The sequence below is a fragment of the Microcaecilia unicolor genome, chromosome 4, assembly GCF_901765095.1.
Source record: "Microcaecilia unicolor chromosome 4, aMicUni1.1, whole genome shotgun sequence".
In the NCBI taxonomy this organism is placed as follows: Eukaryota; Metazoa; Chordata; class Amphibia; order Gymnophiona; family Siphonopidae; genus Microcaecilia; species Microcaecilia unicolor.
The window spans coordinates 115,786,371-115,810,411 of NC_044034.1; the positions used below are offsets into that span (position 1 = coordinate 115,786,371).

At 41.2% G+C, this 24,041-nt stretch overlaps 1 long non-coding RNA gene across 1 annotated transcript; it reads right to left on the bottom strand.

Annotated features, from left to right (window-relative positions):
• Positions 1 to 19,611: 19,611 nt before the first annotated feature.
• LOC115467923 lies at positions 19,612 to 23,586 on the bottom strand. The gene is made up of 3 exons (XR_003941785.1): positions 23,507 to 23,586; positions 22,997 to 23,007; positions 19,612 to 19,621 (listed from the first exon to the last, which is right to left on the bottom strand). It is a non-coding gene; the product is annotated as an uncharacterized LOC115467923 (long non-coding RNA).
• Positions 23,587 to 24,041: the final 455 nt, after the last annotated feature.

A 24,041-nucleotide genomic window follows, 5' to 3' on the forward strand; every position in this document is an offset into this window, starting at 1 on the left:
TATTCGTTCTTGAACTATTAATATACAAGTTAGCAGAGTGCAGCACTGATTCTCAAAGCGTGGTGCATATAAAGCATTTCCATTCTGTATTTCTATTGCATTACAAGAGAGCAAATGATAATGACAGGTTTTAAGTTATTACTTTACAAAAACCCAGTGGCATTCCTAGGGGGGGGGGCGGTGGGTGCGGTCCGCTCCGGGTGCACGCCGCTGGGGGGTGCCGCGCTCACCTGTCCTCCATTGTTCCATGCTTCTTCTCTGCCCCGGAACAGGTTACTTCCCGTTCCAGGGCAGAGAAGAAGCATGGAACAACGGAGGACAGGCGCGCGTGGCACCCCCCCACCGGCGTGCACCCAGTGGGGGGGGGGGTCCTTCACGGGAGTGTCCTTTTGCCGGGGGGGGGGGGCGTACTGCATCGGGGGTGGCACTGCACCCAGGGGGTGGGACGCATCGGCAATCCACCACGGGTGCCAGCCCCCCCAAGAACGCCACTGCAAAAACCTCTGTGATCTTTCACTCCTTTCTTTCTGTATTTTTGCCATCTATCTTACTACTTTTCTCTCGAAGGTAATGTCTCCAAATGGGTTAGTTTTGCAAATGGAAGTGGGAAATGAAGGACAGCTTCTGCACTTCCTGTGGGATTTTTCTCGTTCAGCTTCCGTTGGGTTCCGGTTTTTAGTTTTGCAAATACCATGGCACATGGGCGTAGATTGGGGGGGCGAGGGGGGGCATTGCCCCCCCCCCAAACGAGTCGCACCGGCGAACTGGCGGGGCTTAATTGTGTCTTCCCCGCCGGCGCTGCCTCAGTCTCTGACTCCCTGCAGCATTTTTGTCCGTCGCCGTCAGCGCTGCCATTCATTCTCACAGGCAGCCTCCCCTTTGCCGCGTCCTCCGGCTCTCTCTGATGCACTTCCTGTTTAACAGGAAGTGCATCAGAGAGAGCCGTCGGAGGAGTGGAAGCGGCAAAGGGGAGCGGGAACGAGGCTGCCTGTGAGAATGAATGGCAGCGCTGACGGCGACGGACAAAAATGCTGCAGGGAGTCAGGGACTGAGGCAGCGCCGGCGAGGAAGAGCGAGGCAGCATGCTGGCTGGTGGCAGGGAGAGACAGTCACAGGAGCACTGTTGAGGTGATGGGGTAATGCTAGGTAGAGGTGAGCGAGAGAGGTGGGGAATGTTGGTGGGGGGAGATGCATGGGGGAGAGAGAGGGAGAAATAATACTGGATGTGGAGGAGGAGGGAGGGACAGCAAGAGAAAAGGGGAAATGTTGGAACATGGAAGTGGGAGGGAGGGAGACAGAGAGAGATGCTGTATGGGGATGGGAGAGATGCTAAAAGGGGAAGGAAGAGAACGAAAGAGATAGATGTTGGGCCCAGGGTGCAAGGAAGGGAGATACTGAGAGTGATGTGGGCATTGGGAGAGAAGAAGGAGGGAAGAGAGGTTGTACATGGGGATGGATGAGAGGGAGGGATAGATATACATTAGAGGGGAAAGAGAAAAAGAGGGAGATTGTGGATCCAGGGACAGAAGGGAGTGAGGGAGAAATGCTGGACAATTGGAGGGAGGGGAGAGAGAGAGGAAGAAATGCTGGACCACAGGGAGGGGGGGGGGGCTGGAAGATACTGGGGTGTGGATGTGTGTGTGGAAGGGACAGGGAGATATTAGGCTACAAGGGGAGAAAGGGAGCAGGCGTGCTGGGCTAGAAGGTTGGAGGGAGGAAGATGCTGCAAATGGTGGAACTATTTGGGAGAGGCCAAAGGGGAGGTGGGAAGGAAACAAATGAGAGGATGATAGTGATGGGGGGGGGCAGAAATGTGGTAATGGAGAGTTGATTAAAGATGAAAGGAAATGGAAGGTTGGAGGAAGGACTGAGAAGAGGAATGGGGCAGCTAGTGGGTGAGAGAAGGAAATGGAATTTGACAGCTGAAAACTAAAAAGGAGAAGGATGAGGACGAGGGTGAAATTTAAGTGAACAGAGAGGCAGCAAAGAAAAAAAAACAGAGGAAACAGCTAAAAAAGAAATAATGTGTCAAAGGTAGGTGTAGTGAAGGAATGGAATAAGACAGGAGAGAAGAGAAAAGACAAATGGACAGCAAGCAGTTGAAGGAGAATTAGCAGAAAGACAGGAAAAGAGGAAACTGGAACCAGCATGATTGAACAGTAAAATGTCCAGACAACAAAGGTACAAAAAAGTATTTTATTTTGAATCTATTAAATGGAATATCAAATGGAAAGAAGACACTGCATAAAACAGAAGACACTGGGACCAAAGCGAATAGAAAAACTAAATGATCAGACAACAAAGGTAGAAAAAAGTATTTTATTCAGAATTTATTAATTGGAATATGTCAGCTTTCTGTGAAATTTTGCATGTAAGTTTCAATTTTTCTGGTATTGCTGCATGCTGAGTCTGACATCGAGTTAACTTTCCAGTTCAGTATTTTGCCTTCATATTTTTTGCTTTCTAGTTCCTTGTGTCATGTCTGTTGTGTCATGTGTTTTTCATGAGGTAGTGTATTGGTGTTTTAGAGCCTGGTGTAATTACAGTTCTGCCTTTTCACGCATAAGGTTGCAGCTCGTCCTGTCCTTGGAATTAGTGCTGTTATGGTTTAGTAAGGTTATGAGTGTGTTTTTGCACAAGTTTGTGTATAGTGTTTTGCAGTGGAGAGATTGTGTGTTGGCTTTACTGAGGTGGCACCAAAACATCAGAAAGGGTGTAGAGCCTAAATCATGACACACTACCTCTTGAAGGATCTACATATAGAGCTTATGCATTTCTAAGGTCAACACTGGCATGGTATGGGAAAAGGGGTGGGGAAATACTACTGGAGTGGAAGAAGGAAAGAAGGAAGGAAGGGAGAAAGAGCTGGCTTGATATCTCATACATATTCATTATGGTTATTCCCAAAAAAAGCCAGCTTTTTTTCCCTTCCTTCCTTCCTCCATATTAGCATATTCATTTGCATATGTATATATGCAAATGAATATGCTAATATGCTCCGCCCCATTCTTTGCCCCCCCCAAATGAAACAGTCAAACTACGCCTATGCCATGGCAGTAATAAGCCTCACTTCTATGACAGAGTTTGAGGAGTATGATTTTAAAATTTACTATTAATGCTTGCCGTAGGACTTCCATTGTGCCAAAGAGGGCTTCCTTCTGGAGCTCCAAGGATGTAATGTATATGTGGGCAACCTATCGAGGCATGCTTGGAAATTGCTTTTAATCAAACTGATGGCACCTAGTATGATGGGAAATATTGCTTTATCTTTCTGCCACATTTTCTCGGTTTCTATTTGCATTTTTTGCTTTTATTTCTCTCCACACGGTGTACAGAATAATCACTCAACATTGACAGAGCTCTAGATTAAGTATACAGTAGCACAAGCACAGCTTGTATACTCAGTGCATATGACCTATAGAAATCAAGATATTCTGTGTGTTACCAAGAAAGAAAGGTGAAGCCCAGCCGTAACTAAATCAAAATGCAAGTTGCTGTGTGCTTTTTGGTAGGTGCTGTGCTTTGCCGCAGGTCATGCTAAGGAAGTCTCTTATATAGATGAATACGTCCTGACTTACTTAATCAAACATGTCACTTGATCAGCATGAAGCAATGCAGCCCACTAGCTCCATTTTTCAGCTGCAAAATTGGAAGCCCAAGAACAAATTAACATACAACCATGGAATGAATAGTGTATGCGCAAGTAATAAACCATGAGACATTGGTTTAATGTGATTCTTATTATGTTAGGGGGATTTTTTTAATAAGAAAAAGAGCTTTGGAGTCTCTTCCTCTCTCATTTCTTGTAATGAGGGAGAAGTTGTCTTCATTTATTTTCCCCTGAGCCTGAACAATAATGCATTTTGAGAATATAAAGACTATCAAGCTGGATATAAATAAATAAAAAGTCGATGTCTCAGTTAATTTCCTTTAATTCATCACAGACTGTCTTTCTGCCACTGTTTTGAAGTGACTCACTGTTTCTGAAGTTGCTGCTTAATAAATTAATTTGCTCCATGCTAGGGTAATAATCTGCTTAAATATGACTGTTAATTCCCTCATAACTGCAGTTTTAGACTAAGTTCCTCTCCTAAAGCCAAAGTACTGGACAAAAGCCAGGAACTACTGGAAGGGATTTAGAAAGGGAGAAAGCAATGAACTTCAATTAAACTAACCTTGATTTTTTTGTTATTCTTGGGTAAGTCAATCAAATTGCTCATACTTCGGAGAAGTACCTCAGCAGAACCACGAATGGTTGTAATGTGGTGGTGGCGATGGAGTGCTCTTTGACAAGTCACATTGACCATTAACATTTGTATTGGTTTTTCTACCAGAAAAGTGAAATTTGGGATCAATGAATTCAATAAAAACTCAGTAGCTACTAGAGCTGTACCGAATAATATATTTTACTATTTGGCCAAATAAAAATAATGAAAAATATTATTTGACTGTATATGAATAATGGGCAATGAGCTCTAACACAATAAATACTAAAAGGAGCAACATGAAATCAGAGATCGTGTTTATTTCAGTAGGATTTAGCAATAGAGCCGTATATTATTCATATTTGAATATAAATCACTATTCAGCTGAATACAAATAATGTATTCAGGGACTATTTGGGGCTGATTTGAATCAAATACAAATATTTGGTTCAGCCCTAGTAGCTACAACCCTCCTACCCCTCTAATGTATACATACATTATTGTATCACCTATTTTTTTTAAATTTCTGTGAATGATTACTTTGATTTTACAAATGAAATGATGATTACCGATTGTACTTTTTGAATTTTAGGAAATGTTACTGTTTACTAAGGTTCATTAATGTTTTTAGCTAGCCTACACTTAGTGTGCACGCTAAACATGTAGATGTCTATAGGAATATTGTAGGAACATACATGGTTAACGCGCATACATGGTTAACACGCGTTAAAAATGTTAACGTGCTTAGTAAACAGGGCTGCCAGACTGATGATCAAAAGACTACGGGGGGAAAGTTATTAAGGTGCAGTAAAAGGTGAGCTTGATTTATCATGGGATTCAACAACCTGCAGGATAATGATCCTGCAGGTTGTAGAATCCCATGTTAAAAGAATAAAACTGCTTGCAAGCCACCTCGCAAACAGCATTATTCCAGTGGCCTAAGAGCATTGGGCTTCCTGCATCTGACAGGGCTGTCAGAGCTTCTTCCCGCCTCTCCCCAAACCAGAACAAAAAGATCAAGAATCCTCCACATTTCACTTATCCTATATAATAAAACGCACCTCCAACTTTCTGAAGCCGAGAAAGTGAAGCCTTCAAGCCTTGAAGCATTCGTGCGCTCTGTAAGGCTCCTGAATTGATGTCACGTAGTTCCGTGAACGTCAGCCGCTGCACTGACCAACTGCATGCCAGCAGCACAAGGCCTCGCCCCTGCCGCCACACCATGCCACACCCCCCCAGGTCGCCACCGCCGCCGCCGCTCAACCCTCTACCCCCCGAGGTCGCCTCCCCTCCCCCCTCCATCCTCCCTGAGGTCGCCCCTCCACCCCCACAGGGTCGCCACCATTCCCCCCCCTGAGGTCGCCACCCAGGCCCAAGAACTAATTAAAGCAACAAAAATGCTTTAAAAAAGAAAGCGCGGCATCGCAGGCAGCCATCAGGCATTGGCTGTCGGCTCTGCAGCCGCTCCTCTCGCCTCTCACGTCACTGCCACTGGAAGAGACCCCAGAGGAGCGCAGCGACATGAGAGGCGAGAGGAGCGGCTGCAGCACCAACAGCCAATGCCTGGTGGCTGCCTGCGGTGACAGGCTACAGTAAGAAAGAGGGGACACATTGGGAGGGGGTGCTGAAACCAGAGGGGGGGTCCTGAGAGGGGGGGGGGAAGGGGGTCATGAGACCAGAGTGGTGGGGATCCAAAGACCTGAGGGGGGGAGGGGAGGAGAGGGAGGGGGTCCTGAGACCAGAGAGGGAGGGGGGAGGGATCTCTGTCACACACACACTCTCTCTCACAGACACACTCTATCACAGACACACTCGCACCCACACTCACTCTCTCTCTGTCACACACACACACACACACACACTCGCACATTTACTCTCTCTCTCTCACACAGTCACTCAAACATACACACTCCGAGGAAAACCTTGCTAGTGCCTGTTTCATTTGTATCAGAAACGAGCCTTTTATACTAGTAACAAATTAAAAAAAAAACAGCTGAATCAAAAGTATAGGCTATATAAAGCAGCTTTGTACTCTCTATATAGATACACCAATGTATTGCTTATACATACAAATTCTATATGTAGCAGAACATCTACATATACTTATATATTCAGCAGCATTTGATATACACATAGCACTACTGAAAATTAATATTTTGGAATATTTAGGTTAGACTTTTTTTTTAAATTTATGAAAGTCTTTTATTTAATCTAGAAAAAATGGGTCAATATTCAAAGTGATTTAACTGGACAGAAACAGCTCCTGGCAGGTTAAATTGCCTGTTTGGGGATAACCACTATTTTTCAGCGACATTTGACCAGTTAGCGCTGATCTGCAAACTAGCTATTTTGGGGTCATTGCGGGGGTGAAGTCGGCACTTGGCCAGTTAAGTGCTAATGTTCAGTACTTAGCCTGGCCAGGTTAACCACATAAATGGAACTGCCAGGGGTGGCCTTACCATTATTCCACCGTGGCACTGTTTGGGGAGCAGCACCTCCCCCTTCCCTCCTCCACCCCATTCCCTGAGTTTACCTTTTTCTTCATGTTTCAAAAGCCGGCGGTGGCAGGCACAATTTCCATACGTTGCCCTGCCGCCAGCACCCACCTCTTCTTTTTACTGCGGCTGCCTCTTTGAAGTAACTTCCTGTTTCCTCAGAGGCCCCATTACAGAAGACTGGGAAGCACATTGGAATCACTGCCGCTGCTGGCTTTTGTAACATGAAGAATGAAGGTAAACTCAGGGAACAGTGTGGAGGAAGGAAGAGGGGAGATGCCAGAACTTGGCCTGGGGGGAGGGGGCATCTCGGTCCTGCCTCAGGCAGTATCTTGCCTTGGACTGCCCCTGAGGACTGCATTAAAGGCTGTCCTATCTTTATGTGGTAACCTGTAGCCAGCTAAGTGTTGAATATCAGACTTAACCGGCTATGCGTTAGCTGACTCCGCAAAACCAGATATTCAATGCTGAAGCATGGACAGGGCCCAGCACTGAATATCCAAAAATAAAGAAGGCGGAAATCAGCAAAATGCTAAGTGCTACTGGCTGAATATTGACCTCACAATTTAACAGATAACAAGCAAGCCAAAGTACACTAAATCACAGCTCCAAGTTATATTAAAGAAATGGCAAAATACAAACTTCATTGTTATTGTTGAAACAAAGAATATAGCACTTTAATCTTCATATTTACAAAGAAATTTGTTTTACTCCCTCAAAAGAAAAGAAAAAGAGAACCCCGTCCCGTCAAACATCCCACCCCTCTTCCCAAACAGCTACACCCCTCTCCCACTAGTCAGAAAACCAATCTGTACAAATCCACCAACACCCACAAGCCTAGAAGAGACCCCAAAGAAGAACACATCCAAGGGTACAAGAACATCATCCAGATAGTAAATTTACTGAGGGACCACAAAATTTATCCCATTTATGTATAGCTTTTCTCCACTGTCCTCACAGCCACTCCATATCATACAAATACCATAAATTATTTAGCTACTGCTAATGAGAGGGCACCCCTACAATATTCCGAGACCTAGCCAAGACCACCTTCCCAGCATTAAAACACTGCTGAAGTAAAGCATTTTGAGGAACAGTCAGGCCTGGAGTTTGCAACTTAAAATGTATGCTCTCCAATATTCCCAAGCATGATTGCAAATTCACCAAATGTGCCCCATCATGCCCCATTCCCCACAGTTCCTCAAACAATGGGCACAACCATCAGGAAATATTTATGCAACCTAGCTGGAGACAAATACCAGTGGTAAAGATCCTTAATACTATTCTCTTGCATGTTGACTGCCACAGAACATTTAGCTAAGGCCTCCTCCATTTTAGACCAGTCCTATCTTCATAAGTCATTCTGAGCTCTTCCTTCCATTGATCACAATAAGCTAGGACCCAATTTTCTAAGATATTTATAAATCAAAGAAATAAGCCCTTTAGAGCTCAGAGTGCTCTCACACAGATCCTCAAAGGCAATGCTCTCACAAGTCAATCACCCCTTAATACCTCACTTAGAGAGAAGGTGCACTTTCTGATGGTATGCAAAGAAATGACAGTGAGCTATATCATAGGTAGCAATCAAATGGGACATGTCTAGATTGGGCAATGATCCTGACTTTCACCTAAGTATCCCAGACTTAAAAAGGCGCAGAGCAGCATTTTTCAATGCAAGACCAGGGGCCCTATAGCAGCCTTGGAGATCTCTAGGGTGGCCCCCTGTCATCATTCTGTTTTTCTTTTAATACTATTTTCTGTCGCTCTATTCAAGCTCACAATAGAAAGAGAGATGGAGATGGGGGAAATGCTGCATGAAGGGCAAGGTGTTTCTCAATAGACAAAGAGAATGCATTTGGAAATGTACACCTCCTTGAGGATACCCCAATAAAAAGTTTGAAGGTGAAATGCTAGAGATGGATGTCATTAATGCCTGCTGGTAAGCAATGTTGTGGCCCCATATAGGAAGGTATTTGGTGACTCTCCCTCAACTCACTTGGATCCACAGTGAAGACCACTAGTGAAGACCACTGGTGTAGGGAGTTGATGGACTAATCATACCTAGCAAAGTGTGATAACCTGGAGGGAGTCAAAGCAGATAAGATAACTTTGTTGTCCCCACTAAACTTTGCTCCAGTGCAATCTACAGCTTATAGTCCTGAGCTTGATGCCACTCAACAGCAACCTTGGCCTGTGTAGCTTTGTTATAAAGGTGAAGATTGGGCACTCCCAGACCACCAATTTTCCTATTTTGATAAAGTACCCACTTGGCCAATCTAGGAGAGCAATTACCCCAAATAAGCCAAGCAAGCTGGCCTGTGCTGTCTGCAAAAATTCTCAGAAATAAAACTGGCAAAACTTGAAAAAGATAAAGCAGCCTCAGTAATATATTCATCGCACTGTAGTTATTTTTTCAAATCAAGGCAGCAGTAACAATGTCCATCTCTCTAAATCTTTTTTAATCTCTCAGAGAAGCTTAGGATAATTAATTTGAAACAGATCCGAATAATGAGGAGTCAGCATAATACCTAGAGACATGATGCTCCTAGCAGTCCATCAGAAGGTAAAAGAAGATTGTAACACCATCTGCAAGCAGATTGTCATTCAAAACACAGTTTACTCTAATTCACTTTGAAGCCAGATACATCAGAAATACCGGTAACAATCTGGTAACAATCAGAGAACAGCAAGAAATACTTGAAAGCAGGATCCTGAAAAAATGAACAAGCCATCCAAGAATTATAACAACAATGAACACTTATTAATCATATGTATAAGACTTGGAGGACGTGAACAACCACAGCCATCACAATAACATGCGCAACAGCACACTGACCTGATACAGTTTATAGAAAAAAATGTTAGCATCTTCGCTAGGCCTTTCATTCCTGCAGGCCTTTGAGGTCGAACCACACACTGAGTTCCAACATAGAGACCGACGGCGAAGCAAGGTCCCCATCCTTTCTTGCTAAAAGTGCTGTGATATCTCCAAGCACTGTCCATCCTCACTATGGTGAAAGCTAAGAGGACATATTGTGGAATGGGGCAAAACTTACCATCTTTCAGACCTGGCCCAGCTATGGCAAAACTGCGGAAGGAGCTTCTTGCTTTAAGGCCCTTACTTCAGCTCGTAGGGGTGCAATTTGGAATGTTCTACCTGGCAAGGCTACAGATCACTTTTGCTAACCATATCTGTAGTTGTGAGTGTCCAGATATTTTGGGATTATGTTATGAGACTTTATTGGTTTAATATATATACTCATTTTGCTGGTTGCATTTATGTTTGACACTGATAAGTGGGAGTTTTATCTAGTTTCACTTGTGGGTGCATCACTGGAGGAGCTGTCCTTATGTGTGTCTAAAGAATGAGTCAGCTCGGATGAATGTATGATTAGGGTTTGGGCGAATGGCTGGCTGTGTGTGTGTGACTGTTGAATGGAGAAGCACTACGCGTCATTGCGAGATAGAATTCTGCAGTTTGTGAGTCTTTCCTTTTCTTTACTGATTTCATTTTTCTGTTACATATATTCTGAGGATTGTTTCTTGTACTTCCTTGAAACATGGGTGACCTAAAGATTTTTTCCCTTAACATGACTGGTCTCAGACACCCTATCAAGCACAAGCAGATCATGGCCTACCTCAAAAAAGCTAAGGCAGATATTTATTGTCTTCAAGAGACACATGTTTCTATTTCTAAGGCCAATAAATTGAAGAGTGGCTGGGTGAGGGATTATTATGCAGCTCTGGCAGATAGAAAGAAATGTGGAGTGACCATCTTGTGCACTAAAAATTCTAGATTTGTCCCATGATCCCCTAGGCAGATGGGTGTGGGTTAAGATCAAAATGGGCGAACCTGAACTAATTGTATTAAATACATATGCCCCTACCGGCTAACTAAACAATTGTTTTAATGACCTCACTGCTTTGGTGAGTTCCTTTGCACAGATGGATCTCATAGTAGCTGATGATTACAATTAGGTGTCCAACCGAAATCCAAATCACATATACAGCAATGTGATGCTCGTACCTTCTTTTCAACTACAGGCCTGGTAGATCCTTGGCAGTTGCTTAACCCAAAGGGCCAGGACTTCACATTCATCTTCCAAGTACACCATACTTCCTCAAATATTGATTACATACTCCTTTCAAACCCCCTGGTGTCCAATATTGTGTCTGCCTTCATTGACAATACCATTGTTTCTGATCATGCAGGAGTTGCTATTACTTTGAAAAATCTCTCTCCTGTACAAGTGCCCCCTTTATAGAGATTAAATAATGCTCTCTTGCAAGATCCTAAGTTTTATTGGTTGTGAGAGAGGCTAATGGGAAGTATTTTCTGTTCAATGATGACTCACATGTGCCTATTAATACAAAATGGGATGCCTTTAAAGCCACCCTGTAGAGGGTGATTATTGCATACTCTGCCCACTTACATCTTGAGAGGAGAAAACATCTTAAGGCTCTAGAATAAAATATAGCTCAGCTTGAGCAAGGAGCCATGTGGTTGCAAGACACTATCTCAGATCAGACGCCAGCATGGCTCGCTTTGGAGAAGGACATTATCCTTCCCATGCAGTTCCCTCATATATTGGGAGTCACACTACCTCAGTCTCTTAAAGACAACCTAGTACTCACCACTACATTTTCAGCTTTGTCTACTTTGGACAATTCATTTGTGAACAATATTCAGTCAATGACTTGCTTTCCCCTATGGTGAACTCCGCTTTTCATTTTGTTATTTTGTCAGTTTCTGATAATAGTACACCCTCTGGAAAGAGGACACACTATTTTCACATGTTTACATATGCACACTAGTTTGTGCATGCACTATGGTTCCCGCGTGTGGTGGTTCTACTATCAAGAAACTGTGTGCACTATTCCCACTATATAGATTCTATATATGGTGCTGAAAAAAATGAGCACTAAGTGCTATTCTATAATGATGCTCTGAATTGGATGCCATTTATAGAATAGCATTTGGCTCTGGGTTATCCACACTGAATTTAGACTGGAGGATTTACACCAAGTGAAACCTGGTATAAATAGGCATTGAGCGGCCTTATTCTGTAGCATTGCATGCAAATTCCAGGAATGCCCTGACCCACCCATGCCCCTCCCATAGCCTCACCCCTTATCAGATCCACATAGAAAAATTTACACGTGCATCTTTATAGAATAGCAACTATAAGATCTGTGCATAAATTTCAATTATTGTCAATTAGCACCAATAATTGTTAGTGCACAATTATTGGTGCTAATTGGTTTGTTATGCAATTAAATTGCTCATGCGAATTGGGGGTGTGTCCAAATTTGAGTGTGCAATTCTGAGTGCCATATGTAGAATTATAGGGATAGAGAGCACTATTTCTGGCAAAAATATTTGTTTTTCTGTTCATTTACATTTAGTAATGACAAGTGGAGGGGCATTTTTGAAAGAAGTCTAAGTTAGAATTGAGACACCCCACTCATAGGGCCAAATTCTATATCTGGCAGTGAAAAAATTAGTGCTGGTGGAAAACACATCTACATGTATTCTATAAAATGGACATGCGACAAAAGGAAAATTGCTGTGCGTCCATTTTGGGTCTGAGACCTTACCACTAGCCATTGACCTAGTGGTAAATTCTCAAGCAGTAACCGGACAGTAGTGACCTAATTATTTTCGGATGTGAGTATCAGACATGCACCAAAAATGAAATTGCAGCCATGTGGTAGCTGGGCGGTAACTCTATGTTGGCACATGTTAGGCTCGCGTAGACGCTTACGCGGCTTAGTAAAAGGGCCCCATAAGTAGCTGTGTCTAGAGTTAGGTGCTGTCATGCTGAAATTTAGGCTTATTCTATAAAGTTTACCTAAATTAAGGCATAGTTTATAGAATGCGCTTAGGTGAATTTCATTTCAGCTCCAAATTTTTAGGCGTGATACATAGAATCTAGTCCAGAATGGAATAAATTTGAGGAACACTTGTGACCTTCCCATGCTTCTCCCATGGTCACACCCCATTTTGAAATCCATATAGTAGAATTTACATGGCTTAGCAAGTAGTGTGCATAAATTCTAAATAGTGACAATTAGTGCCAGTAATTGCTTGTTAACATCCAATTATCAGTACTATTTGGCTTGCTAACCAATTGTGTTACACACACAAATCACAATATGTCCAGATTTGCACATGCAACTCAACTTACGCTATATAGAATTTGGGGTATAATGTCCAAAAAAACATCCATCTAACAGTCATTTTTGAACAGGAAAAATGTTGGGGTTTCCTGTTCAAAAATATGTGAGAACATCCAAAATGAACAGCCATTTTCCAAAGTAAAGCATCCAAATTATGGACCTCAAAAAAAAAAACACAACAGGGACAAGGACGTCTGTTTTTATGAAAATGTTCACACAGACGTCTCTGCAGAGCAGAGGGGGCAGCCTAGCGGTCAGTGCAGTGGACTTCAGTCCAGGGCGCCCAGGTTCATATTCCACTGCAATTATATTATTTTAACTGGTGAGCCCTCCAGAGACAGAAAAATATCTACAGTACCTGAAAGTGCACCACCTCAATAGCCCTCAGTCTTGCAGGTGTCTTTAATATTTAGGTACACTAGGTAAGTATCTGTTTCTGGAGGGCTCACAATTTAAAGGAAAAAGAAGAGCTGAAGTAAGAACTGAAGCTGGGTCCTCTGGTTTACAGTCAACTGCACTGACCACTAGGCTACTCCTCGGACCTGCTTTCTGTTTTGCTCCGAAACCTATAATACCTGCTGTCATAGAGCTTGAGATCCCCTTTCAGTTTCACTTTCAGAGGAGAGGGAAGGAGACAACAACCATTTGGGGATTCATGAGGGGTCGTGCCTTAATGCCTTCAGTGGTCAGCTGCTCATTCAGAGCACCTTTCTGTACACTGGACATAAAAACATCCTTCTTTTTGGACTTCAATGTTTCTTCCCATTCGATTATTGCTGTTGGATGTCCTAATTCTGGGACCTCCCTAGTCCTGCCAAAAACATACCTACAACCTGCCCCTCTTGCTATTTGGATGTGCTGCAGTGTAGGATGTCCAAATTCTACCTTTCAAAAATCACAATTTGGATGTTTTGACCGATGGACTTTTTGGGGGCATCTAGAGACATCCATCTGCTTTGAAAATGAGTGTCAAGTGACATAGAATATGTCAGTGACATTTCATAGGTTGTTGCAAATGACAGCCCATCCCTAAGTTTTACTAAAAGCTAATCCATAATTACATAAAGAATGATGCTATGAATGAAGAGACTATGAATCTACTGGCAAGTGAGTCATTACAATTACTATATATCAATGTGCCATGAGTATTTCTGCACTATAATGTATTAATTAAATATATTGGAACATGAAATAGAAAGAAAAGAGAATGATGTGGTCAGCAGTTAAATATGATTTTTGGAAATATAAGTGGGTACATTAGGTTTATAGTTTTTTTTATGTCTGATAAATTTATATCATCTTATACATTCTTGCTATCCATAAGTAGATAAGTATTGCCATAAAGGGAAAGACCAAAGGTCCATCAAACCCAGCATCCTGTTTCCAACAGTGGCCAATCCAGGTCACAAACACCTGGTAAGATCCCAAAAAAGTACAAAACATTTTATACTGCCTATCCCAGAAATAGTGGATTTTCCCCAAGTCCATTTAATAATGGTCTATGGACTTTTCCTTTAGGAAGCCATCCAAACCTTTTTAAAACTCTGCTAAGCTAACCGCCTTTACCACGTTCTCTGGCAATGAATTCCAGAGTTTAATTACAAATTGAGTGAACATTTTCTCTGATTCGTTTTAAATTTACTTCATCGCATGCCCCCTAGTCCTAGTATTTTTGGAAAGCATAAACAGACGCTTCACATCTACCCGTTCAACTCCACTCATTATTTTATAGACCTCTATCATATCTCCCCTCAGCCGCCTTTTCTCCAGGCTGAAGAGCCCTAGTTGCTTTAGCCTTTCCTCATAGGGAAGTTGTCCCATCCCCTTTATCATTTTCATCACCCTTCTCTGCACCTTTTCTAATTCCACTATATCTTTTTTGAGATGCGGCGGCCAGAATTGAACACAATATTCGAGGTGCGGTTGCACCATGGAGAGATACAAAGGCATTATAACATCCTCATCCATTCACTTATCTTTCACAGCCAGCTTACAAAAACAGGATTCATACAGAAAAGAGCAAACTGGTTATAACATATATAACTAAAACATGGAAAGTAGCTGCAGGTTAGGATTCTTTGTTCCTTTGTGAGAAACTGGAATTTAAATGTAGTATTGTCTTCCATGTATGGAAGCCTTCTGTAGGCAAGATCCTTTGTTCAAAAGATGATTATTACATATTCATATGTTGAGTTCAGTTCAGTATTATCAACGGATTCACATTACTGCCATTTAAAATACATAAAGAGCAAGTTCCAAAGCCATGCCTGCTGGTAAAACAGTTTTACCTATGGAACAGGACTTTTCGAAAATTTCCTACCCTAGAAGTGAATGGAAGCTCAAGTCTAGTTTTACAACATTTACGTATATTTAGGGGACATGTTCCTAAGGTGGGCATAGAGCAGAGATTGAAATACCTGTAACCCTTGCCCAGGGACATGCCAATTTTAACTCCCAACTAAGCTCCTTAGGGTTTACATTATAATGTAAGTTTTTAAAACAATTTATACCATTACTGCCAGCTGGTAAAAGTATAACTTCTCTATCTGTGGATTTTATGCAGGTTGCACCTTACCATGTGCTACCTGATTAAAATGGAAGTAACGCAGGAGCCCTAAACCATGGTAATGGCCATTCGCGAATTGGGAGGGGTATTTTCGAAAGGGACGTCCAAGTTGCGATTTGGACGTCCCTTGCAAAATGTCCAAATCCGGGGCGGGGAAACCCGTATTTTCAAAACAAGATGACGTCCATCTTTCGTTTCAAAAATACTGTCAGGGACGTCCAAATCCTTGAATTTTGCCATCCCTAGATTTGGATGTCCCTAGACATGGACGTTTCTGATTTTTGGCGATAATTGAAACCAATGACGCCCATCTCAGAAACCACCAAATGCAAGCCATTTGGTTGTGAGAGGAGCCAGCATTTGTAGTCCACTGATCCCCCTGACATGCCAGGACACCAACTGGGCACCCTAGGGGGCACTGCAGTGGACTTCATAAATTGCTTCCAGGAACATAGCTCCCTTACCTTGTGTGCTGAGCCCCCCAACCCTCCCAAAACCCACTACCCCCAACTGTACACCACTACCATAGTCCCTAAGGGTGAAGGGTGGGCACCTAGATGTGGGTACAGTGGATTTGTGGTGGGTTTTGGAGGGCTCGCTGTTTCCTCCACAAATGTAACAGGTAGGGGGGTGATGGGGCTGGGTCCGCCTGTCTGATGTGCACTGCACCCACTAAAACTGCTCCAGGGACCTGCATACTGCTGTCATGGACCTGAGTACCTAAGTAATCGACACAGGAGTTTCTCGTCATTTGTTTGAGGCTTTTCCTCCTATATCAGTAACATCGCTAGACGACTTATATTTAATTTCTTTATTAATTTTTCATAATTACAAAGACATAAATCTTTGACTGATATACCAATATTACATAAAGCCTACTATGTTATTTAAACACAAAGAAATCATATTTATACAAGAAAAAATATTGGGTCTTTATAGTCCACAAAAATGAGAGATCCAAGGTTTCAACACTGGAAGTTGAATTTTTAACAACAAAATTATAACAAGGAAATATGAGTAGGTGGTTATCCTATATCTTATAGTCCAGCTAATTCTATCGGTCAGTCTTTCTTGGTGTCTTGCATATCCAAAAAGGCACACAACTGTTCTGGCTCATAGAATATATATCTATTTTCTTTAAAGGTAATCAAACACTTGCAGGGAAATCTCAGCTGAAAGGAAGCACTAATCAACAGAGTTCTTTGTCTCATTTCCAAAAATTTCTTCCTTCTATGTTGTGTCCAACGGGAAATATCAGGAAAGATTAGGACTTTACTTCCCAGAAATTCAGGTTTAATATTTTTGAAGTATAAACGGAGCATCGCTTCCTTATCTTGCAAAAACACAAATGTAACAATTACAGTTGCTCGTGTTTTAATTTCTTCTGTGGTTTGCTCTAAAAAACCTGATAAGTCCAAGGTCTCAGAAGAAACCTCCCGTTGGTCCATTACTCCTTGTGGAGCTAGACGACTTATAAGTAGATATCAATTACATTTGATGAGTTTGATGAACAGGGTGATATTCTACAAGCTCTAGTTTGATATTATAGACCTGAGTATGACATCTGAGGCTGGCACAAAATATTTTTAAAGATTTTTTTGAGGGTCAAAGGGGGTTGGTTACCACTGGGGGGAGTAAGGGGAGGTCATCCCCGATTCCCTCTGGTGGTCATCTGGTCATTTCGGGCACCTTTTTTGTGCCTTAGTCGTAAGAAAAACAGGTCTGGGTGAAAACATCCAAGTGCTCGTCAGGGACATCATTGTTTTTTTTGATTATGGGTCAAGGACAACCAAGTGGTAGGCACGCCCAAGTCCCGCCTTCGCCACACCTCTGACACGCCCCCTTGAACTGTGGCCGTCCTTGCGACGGACTCCAGTTTAATATATCCTAAATCGAGCTTCGATAATACCGATTTGGAAGTCCCTGGGAGGAGGACGTCCATCTTCCGATTTATGTGAAAAGATGGACATCCTTCTCTTTCGAAAATGAGCTGGATAGTCATTACAACCCCCCCCCCCCAAAAAAAAAAAATGCTAAAGGTAGCTGCAGTGCATTATAAACCCACACGCTAAAGGTAGCATGGGACACCTTTTTGAGCTCCTTAGTAAAAGGACCCCTAAATTTGATATTTCACCTTACCAATAAATATATAAATAAATAAATAAATAAAGATCCAGGTGACTTACATGTTAAAATAGACCAGCTATTTCTTTTGCTGGTCTGTAAATCTGAAATGCCTTACCAGTGGGGTTTAGGGTACAAAGTAACCAGCTGAGCTTCTGTAAGCAACTGATAATGCATTTGTTTATGACTGGTGTTAGGGCAATGAAAGTCTCTGCTTATTGTGTTTCAGGCATTTTGACATACGTTGGGTTGATAAGCTTTGTAAGGGTATTCTGTTTTCAATGTATTGTATATTTATCTTTGTTGCTTTGTTTTTAAAATCCTTCATGGTTTGGCACCAGATTATATGTGCTCTATGATTAGTATAATAACATCAAAATATGACACTCGTAACCATTTGAGATTATCTTTCCCTCCATATAAAGGAATGTGTTTTAAAATGCCTTTGACAGGTTTATTTTCATATCAAACAACTAAAACCTGACATTCTTTACCAGTTTTTAGCATTTCATGTCCCACTACATGTCCTTTCATAAATTGCTTAAGGCAGATGTTTAGAAAATATGTGCTTTCAGGCTAATGCTGGTTTAATGACTGGCACCTTATAAAATAAGAGGGTAGTTTATTTTTGTTACTAATGATTACATCCTTCTTGGATTTGTAAGCTCCCAGTTTGATTAGACTGGTTTTCTTGTTAATGTAATCCGTTCCGAACCTCTGATAGGTGTGAGTAGAATATAAACTTGTGGTAATGTAATGTTTTTTGTTAATCATTCCAACGAGCCCTGGCCAAATGTGCAGTCTATAAGTTTGTTGAAATAAATATCGAACTTGGGAAACAGTGCTCTAGGATGCACTGCAGTAGATTTCATATGAAAGGTCCTAGGTACACATCTCACCATTACCCCCTTGTATTCTATGGTGATCCCTCCAAAACCCACCAAAAACCTACTGTACCCAACTGAACACTGTTACAATTGCCCCTATGCCTGCAGGTGTCACCTATATGTAGGTACAATAGGTGTTTAGGGCAAATTCTATAGGTAGCACTGAAAAAATCGGTGCCAAAAATTCACTAAGCTCTCTTCTATAAGAAGCAATGAAAGTCATGCACATTTATAGAATAGCATTTAGCACCAGGAATGGCGCCTAACTTTAGGCACAAGGATTTGCACCAAGTAAACCCTGGTGTAAATCCTTATGCCTTATTCTATAACAGAGCGCATAAATTGTAAGAACACTCCTGATCTGCCCATGACTCTTCCCTTGACCACACCCCCTTTTTGGAGCCACATGTGAAATATACACATGGATCCGCACATCTAAAAATGCATGTGTACATTTTAATTAATGCCAATTAGTGCCAATAATTGATTAGCACTCAATTATTGGTGCTAATTGGCTTGTTATTCAATTAAATTGTACACACATATTGGTGTGCATGCACAATTTTAAGTGTTATTAATAGAATTTGGGCGCTAGTATTTTTTGGAGGGCTCTCACATTCCACCATAAGTGTACCCGTTAAAGTGGATATGGGCCTTGGTCCTGTTCTCTACAGTCCACTGCACTGACCACAAGGCTACTTCTGGGACCTACTTGCTGCTCTAATAGGAAACGCCATCATATCTGAAGTTGACATAGAAGCTGGTATGTACTGTCACTGTCATCTTACAGAGCTGGGGGAGTAAGGAGGGTTATGCACCTTTTTGGTCACTTAGTCATGATTGAAATAGGTCTAGCCAAAAAACATCTTAATTTTGGCCGTAGACATTTTCATTTTGTTTCATTATTGCAGAAACAATATCTGTTTTATGGTATCACCCACGTCCAACCCAAAACACGCCCCCAACATGCTTCCGTGAAATTTGGACAAACTGCAGATGTTTTTGAGAGAAAAACGTCCTTCTGTCACTTTATGATATTGTTTGGACTTTTTTGTTTTGAAAATGTGCCTTAAAGCTTCTAAAATGGCTTCCTTGTAATTTTCCTGATACTGATTTGTAGCTGGTTTTCCACTTAGTGGCAGTTTATGCAGAAAATTTGGATGTCTCAAAAATTGCACTTTACATATGAGGGTGTTGTGTGTTTATGTTTCTTAGTGCATGTGTGTTTGCCTGTGTGTGTGTCCCTACCTGTGCATTGGTGTTGAGGGTGCATGTGTCTGTTTGTTTCTGTGTTTCAGTCTGGCAGGGAATGGCAAGGAAGAGTTTGTTTTAGTGCTCTATTCATTTTGTGCATGGCAGTTCTACTGATTGGTCAGCAAGACATTAAATTCTCAAACTGATAAGTTGACAAGACTTTATGACATCTAGAACTATCTAGCGCGACATCATGCAAGAAATCCAACCATGGCATTTTTCTTATTTTTTTCATATTGATAGAGGTATGAAAGAATTTGGGTTATAGAGATATATAGATAAGTTTATAATAACTGGCCTGAAATCAGAATTTTTTCTACATACAAAATAACTTATCTAGAAAGGTCATATGCTTTTCCTTTGATGGTAGTTAACAGAAGTTAAGAGTTAACAGTTCATTACTAAGCTGAACATTCATAATTTTAGAGACCTGCTATTTTTATTAATTTTATGGTTCTGAAGTCAAGCATATGCTACTTATGAAAATCATTCTTGTTCCAGCATTTTAGCAGAAAATCAAGCTCAATATTTCCTTTAAGTTAATGGTAGCTGTGCTGGGAATACAAAGACTGAAATGTAAAATTGATCCCAGATTTATTTTAGGATGATGGATGCAAGAAAATTATTCATCTGAAGAGAATAATGACAAAGCAACAACAAAGTCTAAAACTAATTTGAATTAAATTGACACTTTCTGAATGTTGATATGCAAAGTTCTAAAGCTAGTTGATACAATTTGAAAAATCTCAATAAAATTGACCTAATAGGACCAAGTCTATTGGATTTGAACTCCTACCAGTTTTTGATAATTATTTTACATCTCTTTTATAATAGTTTCTAGTGGTCACCACAGGATCCTTTTACTAAAGCGTGCTTGTGTTTTTAGTGCATGCTAAAAGTAAGTGTGCGCTAAACGCTAGAGATGCCCAAATATTCCTGAGCATATCTAGCATTTTGAGTGCACTAAAAATGCTACCGTGCCTTTCTAAAAGACCTCCCCCTAAGGACCTTATTCTATAAAGGTTATGCTCCTAAATTTACGCTCCTAAATTACGAACTTAATCTATTTTGGAGCATAGATTATGCACTCAACACCCTATATCCCCGCACCTAACTTTAGGTATGATTTATAAAATCTATTTCAAAGTGTGGGCAAGTATATAGATATAGGGGGATAGTGTGCACAGGCCTGCACTATTGAGAAAGAATACACTTTGCGAAGAGTTTGCACTCTTTCTGAAGAGCACTCACTATTTCCAACATTGCTCCTGAAATTAAAAAAAAAAAGAAAAAAAGAAAAAGTAAACAACATGAAAATTCCCAGAAACAACACAGGATACTAAACAAAACAAAAAATCTTGGTCAATCGAAAAACAGGGAAATGCAAACTGAAATAATTCTATAAATCCAAAAGGTTTGCACACTTAGTTTGCGGGTGTCTCCACACAATAGATTCAAACTAACAAATGGAACCTCAAATCCCCAGATAGGGAGAATTTCAATATAGAGCTACCACTACCATTATAGGGGTCCGTTTTTATCATAGGTTCCGTAAGGGACCAAAGAAGAGGAAAACCAATCACACATAAAAAACTCACTCTGAGTGAGAAAAACGAGTGATTTAAAAACCTCCTCCTGTCCCTTACCCAAAAGTAATGTGGAGCTTACCAATCACCAAACTAAAGAGAACTAGGTCCGGAGACAAAGAAAATTGCCTCTTACCACCACCCCTGAACCTTAAAGCTCCCAAGCTGCCCTTATTGAACTAAATCCCCTAACAAGCCCAGCAGAACTACTATAACTTTTAACCAAACTTTGGTACTTAGCTGCAGGGTGTGAAATGTCCAAAACCAGAGGGGTAACTTGTAGTGTGCTCAAAAAGGTGGTGTTGCAGTCTTGCGTTGCATAATTGTAAATCCAACAGGATATAGAACCCTCCAACAAGTGTGCCTTGTCTCGCCTATTAAAAGGCTGCTTCAGGAAGGGCGTTAAACCACATTTAAATTGAAGACTCGAAACGACTTAAAAAAACTAAGTCCCAGTCAATGTTCATACAAAGAGACACCCACAAACTAAGTGTGCAAACTTTTTGGATTTATATATTTTATAAATAAAATGTTTACTATGCCCTCTTAAAAGCCCTGAAAATATAGTTTATTGTGGGCCCATTTTACAAAGATGTGCTAGTGTTTTTAGCGTGCACTAAAAATAATCATGCTCTAAGGGCTTGATTCTACATATGGCACCTAAAACAGACGCGTTAGGCAATTATGCCTAAGCATATTCTAAATACCATTCATAAATATATGCACGGTATTTAGAATATGTTTAGGTGTAGTTCATGTGACTAAATCTACGCACATCCACTTACAGCAGCGAAAAGCTGGTGTAAATCCCTGTGCATAGATTAATGCACACTGACCCATATTTTATAACACATGTACATTTTGGAATACCCACAAAACACCCATTTCCATGCCCCTTTTTGCCTGTGCGTGTTAGAATTTATAAGCAGTACATTACAGAATACACTTAGCAATGTACATGCATAAATTCTAATTTTTGCCAATTTTAGTGCTAGTTATTGCTCAAAAGCTGCTAACAACACTTAACAGCTTGTTAAAACAATCTGCGCACGTAGTTATGAAATATGCCTTGATTTATGCAAGCTACATAGAATCCAGGGGTAAATGCTAGAGACGCCCATATATTCATATGGGCGTCTCTAGCATTTAGTGTGAGCTAAAAGTGCTGGCGCATCTTTGTACAAGACCTCCTGTATGCTCTAAAAGTTTGGAAACTATCATAGCCACCACTGCATTGCAAACTAGAACAAATGTGGACAAACCTAACCATGGGTGCTGCAGGGCTTCCTTACCAAACGATGCTGCATCTGGCAAGAGAGTGAACAAACAAAATCAATACCATAAGTCAAAATGAATACATGCAGGAGTCTTTGAACAATGTTTTGGAGAAGCAGGTTGAATAGCAGCTGGCCATCATGCCAGTAGCTAGCTGTTAATTGTAGCAGTAAATTAATCAATAAAATAACAGTTTAGCTTCTGGGTATAATAAATGAGATAAAGGACCACTCACATTTCCACTATTGGAGTCCTGACCTGTGCTAATTTGGCATAGATTATAATCCCGCCTACACCTGTTTCCCTTTGAGATGGCTAGTCCTGCAGCTGCCTGACAGATATTGGCAAAAACACAAAAAGAGGGTTTTTTAGCATCTGATATAAATATTTACAAAGACATTTTAAGGAGTGTTTTGTTATGTACTTTTGTGTTTGCTTTCAAAACATTCAAATGCAGAGACAGATGGCTTGTACAGTTTTATCAGCACTTGTGTCATTATATATTCAAGCAACCAAGACTGATAACCAGACTCATCCATTACGGATTGTTCCGAGAACAAATACTTTGGAAAACCATGTTAGAGAAGTACTTAATTGTGAGGGAACTTGATACAGAAAATATGACATTTTCATGAAGGGAAAAAAAAAACCTAATTAATGCAATTAGAAAATTAAAGCAAAAGAAACTGATTTTAAAGAACTGTCATTTAGAAGACTAGGAAATAATTCAGATAAAAGAACATTTATATTCTTTAGGAGCTTCTGCACTCACAGCTTAGAGGGTACACTAAACCAGACTCAAAAAGATAGCTTGCATACATTAATATTAATGTGTATGTGCATATGATAAAGAAATGTCAAATGCATTTAGGCTTTAGCAGCCCCCTGGTAAATAATGTGTATACACTCCGCCATGCAATATTTATTTACTTACTTATTTTAAGTATTTATATACTGCCTAGACCTAAGTGCTTTACAATTTTCTTTTACAGGTACTGGTACTGCCCTTAATGGGATCACAATCTAGTATTATATTGTACCTGGTGCAATGGAGGGCTAAGTGACTTGCCCAGGGTCACAGGGAGTTGCAGAAGAAATTGAACCTTGTTCCCAGGATCTCAGCCTACTGCTTGCTGACTGTTAGGCAGCAGTGGGGAATTCAACCTGGTTCCCCAGGTCTACAACTCGTTGCACTAACCATTAGGCCACTCCACTCAGCAAAATGTCCAAATTTAGATGTTATATCAAAAATACTACCCCCCCCCCCATGTCACCTTGCTCACTTACAAGTTGCTGCTGACACCATATCCAGAACCATGCCCTGTATTTTTCTGTGCTGCTTCTGGAGAGGTGATGTATGGATGGGGGGGGGGGGGGGGGAGGGGCAGAAATAGCTATGAACAAAACCACCTTCTCTCCTCTAACTCAAAGAAACAATACCCCCTCCCAATACCCTCCCCCCCCCCCCA